Here is a 12,673-nt window from a genome sequence, read left to right on the forward strand (position 1 = left end):
CAGGTTTGCATTGATCAGATATGAAGAGCCTTCCTGTCCTGGACTGAAAACTATCGGACGCCACCACTGATTTATCTCCGCTGCTGTGTGTGTGTGTGTGTGTGTGTGTGTGTGTGTGTGTGTGTGTGTGTGTGTGTGTGTGTGTGTGTGTGTATGTATGTGTATTCACTGTATGATGCATCCTTCATATGACTCACATTCTCACAACTCATATGACTTTATGACTCGCATTCTGTTTTTTGTTTTTTTTGCCGTGTGTGTGTTGATTTCAGTTCCTGGTGTAGTACAGGGTAGTATAGGCCTGTGTGTGTGTGTGTGTGTGTGTGTGTGTGTGTGTGTGTGTGTACATTAAGCCTATTACCATCATTAGAGGATGGACCTACTACTTAAGGTGCTGCAGTGCATCCTGGGAATGCATCAAATGCGTTTGAAGACGGTCTTCACTTTCCTTCCTTCTCTTTCATTTCCATCTTCCTCCTTTTTCTTCATCCCCTGTTTCCTGTTAATTTTTCCCTTTTAGCTGCTGTCTTGATATTTCTCTTCTCCCTCAGGTGTCCCCGTACCTCTCACTCGTATGTCTTGAGCCGATGTTAAATATCAGTGTCTGGGCCAATCTGGGCGTGTTTCAGTGCATTGTTTTGGTTAAATTAAAGCTGAATGTAGTCCGATCCTTTCTTTATCTACAAGTACTTCAAAGCTTCTTTCCTTTGCGACAGAGTAAATGATACACGGATTTTCTAACTTTTAACATCAAAGAATTCTCTAATACTCTCTTTCTCTCTCTGTCGTGTCCTCCCAGTCCAACTTCACTCACATAATATCAGTAATTTAAACTGGTCATTTTAATCATTTGCTAATCTGCAAATCTGCAGCAGAACATTTTAGAGTTAAAGGAGACACACGTGAGTTAAAGTAGATCTCTGCTTGTTATTTGCATGTTTGGTCTTAAAGGCAGCACAGAGCCGAGACATCAGGCGTCCCAGCGGGGGGGCTTAATGTGACCTTGTAGTTCATGTCAGTATTGATTATGTAGAGCCTTGTGTGCATGTGTTTATTGGATTTTGTTGTGTATGGGTGTGTTGTGGTTGAGACTCTGATTTCCAAGCTGTGGTACTGTAAATAAAAGTGGACGTAGCTTCTCCATCATCTCCAAACAGCCTGCGGCTCCATGATTGATAAATATATTATTTAGATTTTGAAATGGTCGCCTTGTGTTGTTTCGGTTAAATCAGTGAATTTGGTTTGGTATGTGATCTGAAAGGTTTTGAAACCCATTAGACCAAGAAAAGCAACAAATTCGTACTGTTCATAAGCTGCAACTCAAAGACTTGTTTTTTTTTGTGCATTTAAATAAAAAATAATTATCAAAATGGTTGCAAATTTATTTTCTTTTGATCAATTAATTGACCAATTACATTTTCTCTCCATCATACTTTCTACGCTGCCCTCCGTCAGTTTAAAATAATTTTTCACTATAAGGTAGGTTCTGGTTCCGGTTCAGTTCTGGTCCTGAGGATCGGAGGTCATTTCCCGATCAAACTCAGCATCATCCTCTTATTCATATCAGATTTTCTGTATTAGATTAGACTTTGCTCAGCTGAGCTTCGTAATTGATCTTTGCCCACAAACAAAAGAAACGACCTGCGACCCTGGATGTTTGATTGTGTAACGAACAGGAAGGGTTTCATTTTGCAGGACTGTCAGTTCAGATGGTTTCTGGTCGAGGAGATGGAGGGGAAAAGGGAGAGGAAACAGACACGAGCTTGATCTTCCTCGTGAGTTGTGATGTATTGAATTAGACAAGCTGCACGGAGAGGGCAGCCATTTCCTGTAAATGTTGAACACAAATCTTTAGTTTCTTGCTTGAAGCATAAAATATTTTTTTGTCAGTATTAAAAAAAATAAAGATGTTGCTGTTCTGGAGATCCAAAACACGTTTGAGCAGAATATTAGTGTCACTGTTACGGCTGAACCTCTGAATGCAGTCGCTACATAACGCCGGTTTGCTCGGCGTATTCGAATTAGATGTGTGTTTCTCTCAGATGTCACAGTTGCATCATGAATTCCCAAAATGGACATGAACTGGGGCGAAATGACTGGAGCCGTGATGCTGGTTGGCTTTGACAGCGTGTACTGTCGGGATCATAGTCTCGACCCAGTTTGTCCGGCGGACCAGTGAAGCCTGTGCTGATGTCATCACACGCCACGTCTACGTTAGGTTGACCTCCAACAACGACGGGTCCTTCCAAAAGTTTGAAGGTTTGCTCGTTTAGTCGGTTTTCTTTCCAGCCAGTTGACTCGCTGAAGTGGTCAACGACCTCCTAGCCTCAAGAGTCTGATCTCCTGCTCAGCGCTGGTCCTGCTTCTTAGTCCTTCCCTTTACATTTTCTGTAGATGTTGACCCAAATGGGAGTAGGGACCTCAGTTCCTTTTTTATTCGTCATGTGTTTGGGCTGATGCTTTTTCTTATCTGTACGTGGTGCGTTCAAAGAGTTCTGTTCCTCTTGGGTACAAACAGACCATAGCGCAGTGATTTGGACGAAGCAAGAGGAAGCTATAACTTTTAACGAGTAAGTGATTCAAGTTTCGTCTCTTGATCAAAGTCAGAACCTGAGTTCCACACGTTAACGAAAACACAATCGTGGCTCCCCACCCTGTTACTCATCATGTGACTTCTTTCCGTTCCCTAAAATACTGACATAAAATTATACTAATTAAAATTATACTAATTAACTGACCACGGTGACATCATGAATGTTCACGTACCGGTGGTCACGTTAACGTGTGGAACGGTGACACATGGAATACTTACTCACAAAAGCTGCGTGGCAGCTTCCTGTATAACATTTTTATCGACACATATTACATGGGATGAGAAATTAATTATTTACTCCAGTCAAAGAGATTAAAAGTGTGCATTCTGGTTGTAGTTCAGTTGAGAAAGCATCCCTCTGGATTGGCTTAAGAGTCAATCACACTAAAGAGGAGAGGAGGTTCGACCACTTCTAGTCAAACTGCTGTCGTTTCCATCATAATTAGTTTTGTAGTATTTTAAACTAAGTGACTCAAATTTATCCAAAGCACTCTAATAAAACTGGCTCTCGTTAACCCGCTGATGTCAGCGAGCTGTAATGCCGTCGGACGGCCCAGAAGGACACATGGAGCAGTGATGAGTGTGTGAGCCGCCGATTCGGTCACTGAATCTCTTACTGAAATGTAAATGATCCCAGTGCGGAGCAGAAGAGGGAGAGATCATCTAAATGATCTCAGTAGGTGGAGCTCCACATTGATTATGTATGTTGTTTTAAGCAGCACAAATCTCTCTCTCACACACACACACACACACACACACACACACACACACACACACACACACACACACACACACACACACACACTGGCCTCAGTTGGCCCCTGAAGGCAATATGCTGAGGCGGGGCCGGACAGATGGTTGCATGGAGCAGGTTGTCCCTGTGTGTGTGTGTGTGTGTGTGTGTGTGTGTGTGTGTGTGTGTGTGTGTGTGTGTGTGTCCCTGTGTGTGTCCCTGTGTGTGTGTGAGTGAAGGGTTTGGGGATGCGATGTCTTGCTTACAATAACCCGCATAATCAATGTGCTGCAACCACACAGGCAGATGGACAGATAGTTAATCACATCCTGTGTGCGTGTGTGTGTGTGTGTGTGCGTGTGTGTGTGTGTGTGTGCGCGCGCGTGTGTGTGTGTGTGTGTGTGTGTGTGTGTGAGAGAGAAGGCTGGCAATGAGGGCAAAATTCATATTGTGAGAATTAATTTGTCAGATCCTGACATCACATTATTCTAGATAAAATAACACAAAATGTTTTGTTTTGTTTTGTTTTGGTTAAATGACTTTAAGTGTTCTACTATTGTAATTTAAGATGTAATATGTTGCCGTCAGTTGTCTTTTTCTTGATGTGAATGTTGTCAGATTGCAGTTGTATGCGTTAAACCTCACGTCGGCAGTTTCAGGTCAGTAAATGCAGTAGTGGAGGTGCAGTTGTTCTGCAGGTGTGCTGACCTGGACTGGAGTGAACAATATCTTTCTCATCACATGTAAGATGTGTTGATAAAACTGTCATTGGGGGGGAAGCTGCACACAACTTTTGAAAGGGAGTGTTTCAAGTTACGCCGCTCGATCAACATCAAGAAGCTGGAATTTAATAGTATCTAGGTTTTTTTTTTTTTTTTTTTTTTTTTACCTATTGATCATAGTATTGATCCTTTGAGCTGTATAATCGACCCTAATGACACTCTGAGGTTTGTAAAGTGTGATTCGAGCGCTGGTTGTCCACACGGACGACGACGACGCAGCCCCGAAAACATCTCAAACTGCTCTGATGGTGTGAGAACGTATTCTGAACAGAGACCGCAGGGAGCGACCCTGAAACACAAAGGATTATGGGTAAAATGAGAGGGGCTGTGACATCTGATAAGAGATCATGCTCTGTCGTCACCTCACCTCTGACGTTCCCTCAGGCGAGACGCTGAACATTGTGTGATTTCACTCACATTACCAACGTTGTGGGGACATAAATCTATTTAAGCGTTCTGTCTTATGGGGACAAAATAAAAACAGCTCTTATAACGAATGATGGACATTTTAGGCAAAAATACTATTCAATAGTTGCTTTGATCTATTTGACTATTAATCAAAGACCCACCTCTGCTGCCACGTGCACAAAGAGAGACTCGCTCATGGCGTGAATTTGGCCATAAAACGTCCAAAACACTCGTCTTCAACAGAAAACAACATCATCCAACATCAAACTTACTTCGCCTGATTGATTATTGATCTGTTGATGGACTTTCTGCTCGATGCTTCACTTTTAATATGCTAGCTTGCAGAGTTTGAATTAAAATAAATTTTCCTTGATTCTTGTATTTTTTCATTTTTAATTTGAAGGCGCTCCACACAGAACTTGTTGATGGCTGTAGTGTTTCTACTGTGTATCGCAGCTTGTCACTATTATAAGTCTCTTTCCAGAGTCCCATTTTGCTCACTGGTGGTTGACAAACAGCTTTTCGGTGAATTACCGCCACCTTCAGGCGGTAAAAATGCATTACCACCAGGTGCTGCTAAAAACAAGAGAAAATATATTCGTTAAGATGATCGTTGCGTAAAGTATTCAATGATTTTATGATTTAATGAGGATTGAAAACATTCTAAAATCATGACCCCTCACTGCTCGTAACATAAATCAGTAAACTTTTTAGTAAAGCCTTTGTTTAAGGTCTCCAGTATATAAGTCGAAGAGGCGTCCTAAAGGGATGGAAACGTGTGTGTGTGTGTGTGTGTGTGTGTGTGTGTGTGTGTGTGTGTGCGCCCCCTGCCATGTTAGAGTCTGTTATTTGGTCACGCACTCTCTCTTTTTCTTTCATTCATTCTCCGCCACTCTTTTCCATCTTTTACTCTTTTCTTTTGCTACCAGGTGTCCTCCTTCTTTTAACCTCTTATTCTTTTACTCCCCCTCTTCTTGCTCTTGTTTCTCTCGGCGTCTCTTTCTCCGTCCCACTCCGCCTCGTCATGTCCTTCGTTCATGCAGAAGTAAACCACCATCCCCCTCTCCTTTTCTCTCGCTTACTCTTTTTCTCTTTCTTTATTTTATGTTTGGACACGTCCTCCTCTTCAAAATTACCATCTGTCTCTCCGCCATACACACACACACACACACACACACACACACACACACACACACACACACACACACACACACACACACACACACACACACACACTAATTGCCACCTGACAAAAGACTCTTTAGGTTTGTGCTGAACAGCCTTAAACCCGTCTCTGCTCAGATGTGATTGATAATTAATGAAAGTGCAGTGTGTGTTGGTGGGAAGCGGGGCATGTGGGTTTTAAAACATCTCTTAATATTATTTTAAATAGATAAAATAATGTTTAATATGACTTTAAAATATGTTATACTGGCAAAATATCTGTTTGTTTATCCGAACTGAGTCTAAAATGCTTTTAAAGGCTGGTTTCAGTCTGTGGTGTTGCAGACAAATCTAAGGTTCTCGTGAGTCTCTGAATACTTTATGATTTCCATATCCTGTCCTCAGATTTTTACTGGAGATATAAGCCTTTAAAAACTGCTCCTTCATTACTCTGGAGGAAATGGACTTTGCTCGGTACTATTTTAATCAGCGGCCTAATCCACATTCTGGGTTCTGGTATGTTTCCGTGGCAGCAGGACTGCGAACGTGTAATTAAACTACAGTGTGTGATCACGGGAATGAAAGAACGAGTGCAACGGTGATTTTTGGACAACAGTGGAGCTCTGTGGCTCAGAAACATCACATATCAGACTATGAAACAAATTACACTTGCTATAATAATGTGCTGATTAAAAGAAAAATCGAAAATCCTTTTAGTAAAAGCAAAATAATGTTAAGATTAAAAAAAAAGTAAGGAAATAAACTGAGTAAAATAAACCGTTGTGTTAAATCCAGAAAACAGTCAGGATGTGCTGCGTAAACCAGGGACTCTCCCGAGTTTCAAACTTCAAAGACATAAATTATAACGGGTGTGGCTCAGATCTGTGTGTGTGTGTGTGTGTGTGTGTGTGTGTGTGTGTGTGTGTGTGTGTGTGTGTGTGTGTGTGTGTGTGCGCGCGCGCGTGCAGTTGAACTTGAAGATAGATTTTGTGGGAGGTTTTGTGCTCTCATGGGGATTTGTACATGTATCCGTACATACTGTATGTCTGTGAGTGCTGTCAAACTCGGACGGTAAAATATGTTAAAATATACATTTGAAGTCGGGGCCTTGGGGTTTGTCTTATTACCATGACGACGTGATGCTGGAGTCGAGACTGCAGGCAGGCCAGACAAAAATTTATTTCTCCCTGTCTCTGATCTTTCTGGTTGTTTGTGTTGATCTCTGAAACCTGTTCGTTCTCTGCAGCTCACACCGCTGAAACCATCAGAATAAATCACATGCAGTCAACCTTTGACCTCCTCATTTTATCCCTCTTTTGTTCTTTTTTGTGTTTTTGGTCAGAAAGCCACGGTAACACCCCCATCTGTCTTTTCATCTGTTTCCTGTCAATGTTTCTTATTTATCTCGGGGCATGTGTGGAGTAAACATCCCCAGAGTGTTTAGTGTGTAAACAGCAGGACCTCCAGGGGCTCCTTGACCTCCCCGTGCCCAGGGGACACGACTGGGGCAGGTCCCAGCCCGATGTTTGGATGATTCAACAACCATTTCAGATTCTTGTGAATCTTTGCCTTGAGAGTAAAGAGACATAGACTGCAGGAGGAGACAGTGAGGTGTGTGCTGTGTGCATAATGCAGTGAAGTGTGTATCTGTATGTATCATGGAGGGTTTAATGCACACATGGAGTCTTCTTCCAGTAAACGCGGCTGCAGAGGCTGATGTTGCAGTTCCAGGAAGTGCTGACACGTATTGTGTGTGTGTGTGTGTGTGTGTGTGTGTGTGTGTGTGTGTGTGTGTGTGTGTGTGTGTGTGTCCATAATGTAAGCTTACATACATTTTTAAAGATAATTTAAGTCATATGTCATATGCACAGTATAGAAAAAAAGGTGATTGGTGTAATCACCTTTTTGTACAATGAAATTCTTACTTTACTGATCCTCCCTAACCTACACAAGAATACAAATAGAAGTAGCTAAATAGAATACAAATATCAGAAATAAACAGCCTCTTCCAGGTAAATGTGAGACACTGAGTGAGATGGATGGATGACAGGTGTGGGTGGAAGTCAATGGGTTTTATTGGATCTGTTTATTGATCTGAGATCAGGGTTGTCAAGGTGATACACTGATCTATGCGGCAGTGACCGATACAGTGTCTTAAACTGCAATACCACCGAGTGCCACTAGAGGTCGGTTCCAAAAAGCATCCGGCTCCATAGACTCCCATTCAGCTTCTCTCATCAAATACAAGGTGAATAAAATGTCTCCAGCAGTTATTTTGGTGTTGTTAGCTAAAGTCACTCCTTCTTATTAGTTTTCTGGAGGTCCATCTGAAAATAATCCCTCATTCATTAGAAAATAAACCTCAAAAAGACCTTTTTTGGGGGGTGTGTCTGTTTGATTGACAGGCTTGTGGTGCAGTCAGGTTACAGCTATCGGTGGGCGGGACGTAGTATTGTCAGGTTTCCAATCAGATAAATCCAATCCACCGCTGGCTCCTCCCCCAGCTCGTCCCAAAATGGTCACTTCCTGCTTTAAACCACTCCGAACTAGCAAAGATGGTGACGGATAGAATCTGAACTGGAGGCATCATAATGTTCACAAACCAACGGGCGACATCACTGATGTTACTGATTAGTTTACTATCAGGCTTTGAAGACGAATGATAATCAATATTTTTTCTAGTAACTACAGGTCACATGACTGTGTGAGTTAGAGAAGCTTTCTCACAGAGAATCATCACCTGACTCCACTCTGAAGGGTGTTTGGCTTTTTTTTTTTTTTTTTTTTTTTGTGTGTGTGATTTTGGAGCTTCCCTCTCCCCTCCTTCATCATCCTCGTGTCCAGCCAGCCGGCAGCTGTTTTCAGTAACGAGCTCATCCTAAAAATCTTCATCACGCCTGTTTTAAAGGATTGCTGAAAATAGAGCTGATCAAAAATCGATCTTCCAGCTGAGTTTTGTCCACCTTAGCTGGTTGTTACTGCTGCAGCCGACAGAGGAGAGCAGCTCTGAGCTTCAGTGTTCGGATCCAGCAGCACGAAGGGAGACAAATGAGGGAAAAGAGGGTTTAATGGCTGAAAAGACTGATGAAGAAGAGAGGAGGAAGAGGGAGAGAGATGTCGGCTGGAATAATGGACGGGTCTGCCTGACGGCTCTGAGACAGGCTGTAATCATCCAGTGAGAGTGTGTTGTACGATATGATGAGGTCTCTTAACGCCCTCATATTTTCTCATCACTCAGACACTGTGTCTCCTCACTCACAAAATACAACCTGTTTGAAAGTGTTTTTCTGAAAACTCCAGGAAATCACAGTCTTGCAATCTCATTAATTAACACTCATTGTTAGATTAGTTTTAAACACACTTCCAGTTTAAAGAGACTGCACTTTGTTTTTGTGCATACGGCCTGGTTTGAATGAATATTATTTATAAAGCATTTAAAGCTCTTGTATTCTATATGACAGCCACAGACTGTCTGTTCTGGAAAGCTGCGTCACTTTTAGACTCTTTTTTATCACTTTGAGTCCCGTGGTTGTTTACAAGTCAAATATTTCTGTGATGTGCAGCAGGATTAGTATTACAGGAAGTGATTACATATTACTCTTTAACAGGTCTTTGTTAAAAGAAAATATTTGTTTCCCCTTGACTTCCAATGCTTGCTAACTCCTGCAATTTTACCTCCAAAAAACTCACTAAAGATTTTCTAAATTACATCGCAATTTTGGTGAAAATCCACCAAAACAATCTAAGATTTTTAATCGCAACTATCACCAAACATTTTCTTTTTCTTGATGGTTCCCCGATTATTTGAACAAAACAAGTAAACAAGAGATTAATTGATGAAGAAAATGTGAAGTTCAAATGTACCTACGACCTCTCAGTGATGAACCAGGACAAGGGGTCAAAAGTCGGTTTCGTGCTTTAATTACAGCAGGAAACAATGACTGAGATCTTCTGACAGGACCGAGTGTGTTTGTGGCAGGTCGGGAAAACCCGCCGAAACTCTCATTACTCATCCTCTGCTGGTGAGTTCAGACTATCAATCGAAGTGTGTGTGTGTGTGTGTGTGTGTGTGTGTGGGGTAACGTGTCTGAGCTGAAACTGACAGCAGTGTCCGAAATATGAGACCTCTGTCTCATTGTGTGTCTGTGTGTGTGTGTGTGTGTGTGTGTGTGTGTGTGTGTGTGTGTGTGTGTGTGTGTGTGTGTGTGTGTGTGTGTGTGTGTTAAAGAGCAGCAGACATCAAAGACGGCATCACTCCCCTCCAAACAATGATTGTTTGGTGTTTGCGACGGCTGTAAACACACACACCCTCTTTACGTTTGTGTGACACAGTTTGTGTGTGTTACTTTATGTCCCATTTCCTCATGTGAGTCACCTTGTGACATCACCGTGTAGTGGAGTCAGGATTGGTTAAAAGGCCGACGGAGCTTCACTGTCTTATTGTCTCTCCTGGACTTTAACTCTCCAACATTTCCTATTCACACAGTGCGATTTTTGTTTTGTTTTGTTGTTGTTCTTGGATCATCTTTAAGCTGCCAACATGTTTGTCCGCCTCTGCTAAGGTAAGATCTGTAAACTGCTTTGTGCAGAGAAAGTTGTCGGTTTTAGTTATTTTGAGGAAAAACTTAATTGTTTGAGATGAACCTTCCCCTCCTTAAAAGTTAGTTTAAACCCCCCCCAAAAAAAAAAATCCAAAAGTTTCTCCGCTTATATTTCTTCCAGGTCGGTTTATTACCATCTATGTCGTGTCTTAGGTTTGATTTTATTTTGTGACTGGCTTCTAAAAAAAAAGCTGAAAAATACTGACTTTGTTGTAGAGTGCAGCTCATTTGGCTGCTGATTACTTGAAGCCAAACTTCTCTCCTGCGGGCAGCGATAAATAAGACTTATCAGATGAATCAGAGCTGAAATTAATTTACTGTTTTCAGACGTTGACCTGCCTGCAGGGTGAAACAGCATCACGTGTATGATGAGCAGCGTCTGTTCCAAACTCAGCTCAGTAGGAAGTTTTCCCTTTTATAGTGTTCATATCTCCTTCAGTGAGACGCACAGAATTCAGTTTGATTTGGCTGATTGGTGACTGAATTCAAACCACACAGAGTTTTGGTTTGTTTGTTTCACTGGTTTAATTTAACAACTATATGCAGGAGAGTTTCTGTGTAGTTAGTTGCGCCAACAATAATGTCAGACACACTGAGCTATTGGTTCCCCTTACATGTCCTGAAAAAAAAAAAATCCTGATAGAAGGACTTTATGGCACAAAGCGGCTCAAAGATTTATATTGTGGCTCGGTCGGTTTGCACAGTGCTGCTATTAGCTAGCAGACTATTTGTAGAGCAGATAAAGTAAAATATTTCACTGATGATTTGCTCACCTGGAGATAAATATGCCTCTTGGACACCTCTGTACACTGAGTGGGATTATCGCACCATCATAAATATTTTATCTGTCAAGCAATGTCCTATGACAGGCTTAAGAGTTGCTTCACCGTTTCTTTGGGTCCGATATAAACGAATTTAAATCTGGTGGTTTTTTTAATCGTTCGTCATTTTACATTAAAATGTGTGGTGAGTTGTTTTCCCCCCAAAAGGGTGCGGGAACATGTTACAAGGCAAATTTCCCAGATGTGCCGGTCTGATGAATGAAATATGCTGTTGTGTTGCATTATGGGAAATATAGGATTTTAGGTGTTCGACCATCCAAGGCTCCAAAAGTTAGCACCAGTAATTTAAAATGAATGCAGGAGTTTATAGTGAAGACAAAATTGTGACCATTACACTATTTTATATCTATATTTTATTTTGATATACTATGCTATACTTCCACTATATCTTTATTGTGTCAGTTTCATTGCTTTTTTGTTCTGTATCTTTTTAACCTGTGCTGCTGAAGCAAAACAATTTCCCCTCACTCGATCAATAAAGTCGATCTATGTATCTACTGATCTAAACGAGAGGAAGAGACGGCAGTACACGCCATCTGTATATCACGAGTAGAAAAGAAAACGTTCAGAGGAGTAAAACATGAAACAGTTTACTTGTGTACATTAAACCCAGAAATACAGTCATGTTTGTTCGACTTAAGGTTACTTTATTGATTAATATAATATAACATGTCAGTGGCTGTCCTTGTAAAACACAGAGCCTACTGGAGCCGCTGCCTCTGCTAAAGTCAGTACATTTAAAATAGCTGCTGAAAAGACTTTCAGGAAACTGTCCGTTAGAATATTCTAAATACATCAGATTAATTTATCACTCATGGATGATAATATCCTCTACATGCTTGTGTGTTTGATGTGTTCGGTGTAGCTCTGACCTAAATAGACTCTCCTTGTGGGTCTCTGTGTCCAGTCGAGCATTTAACCAGTCATTAAAATGTCCTTGTTTGCCTCTCAGCTGTGTGTGCCCACTCCAGGTTGTACTCACACAACAAAGTGTGTGTTTTATCTTTTGACTAAGACTTACTTAGGTCTGAGTCAGTACACACACACACACACACACACACACACACACACACACACACACACACACACACACACACACACACCATGGTTCAGCCATCTTAGTGTTTGTAGCTCAAACAGACCTCTCAGTGATCAAATGGAAACTCTGATTTATTCTTTTATTATTTAATTATTCTGTTTTTTGACTTTAAGTTTCTGTTCAAAAATTAAAACTCAAATTTCTCTTTCATGTTGTTTTCTTAACATTTTTACTGTTCACTAAAAAAAAACTCAAGTTTTAAGAAACTTAAGAATAAGACTATGTTTCAATTTACAGCCCTGCTCAAACTATCCAGTGCCAATATTCAATCCATTCAAGACCATGTAAAACGCCTTTTAATACAGTAAACAAATTCAACAGGGAATCAAACATGTCTCTGATCATTAGAAACATGAATAAACTGAAAGCAGACCGAATTTATTTCTGTTGCACCTTTCAAATGGAAATCTTTGTAAAGATAATCTACACCGCACTGCTAAAGTATAAATAA

At 41.1% G+C, this 12,673-nt stretch overlaps 1 protein-coding gene across 1 annotated transcript in view; it reads left to right on the forward strand.

Moving 5' to 3' along the window:
* The window catches only part of pak1 (p21 protein (Cdc42/Rac)-activated kinase 1), a 52,076-nt gene that overhangs the window by 16,160 nt on the left and 23,243 nt on the right, over positions 1–12,673 (forward strand). The gene's annotated exons all lie outside the window — the stretch shown is intronic.

The sequence above is a fragment of the Embiotoca jacksoni genome, unplaced genomic scaffold (genome assembly GCF_022577435.1).
Source record: "Embiotoca jacksoni isolate LCO1_2020_lvr unplaced genomic scaffold, fEmbJac1.0.p SCAF_14, whole genome shotgun sequence".
NCBI classification, from domain to species: Eukaryota; Metazoa; Chordata; class Actinopteri; family Embiotocidae; genus Embiotoca; species Embiotoca jacksoni.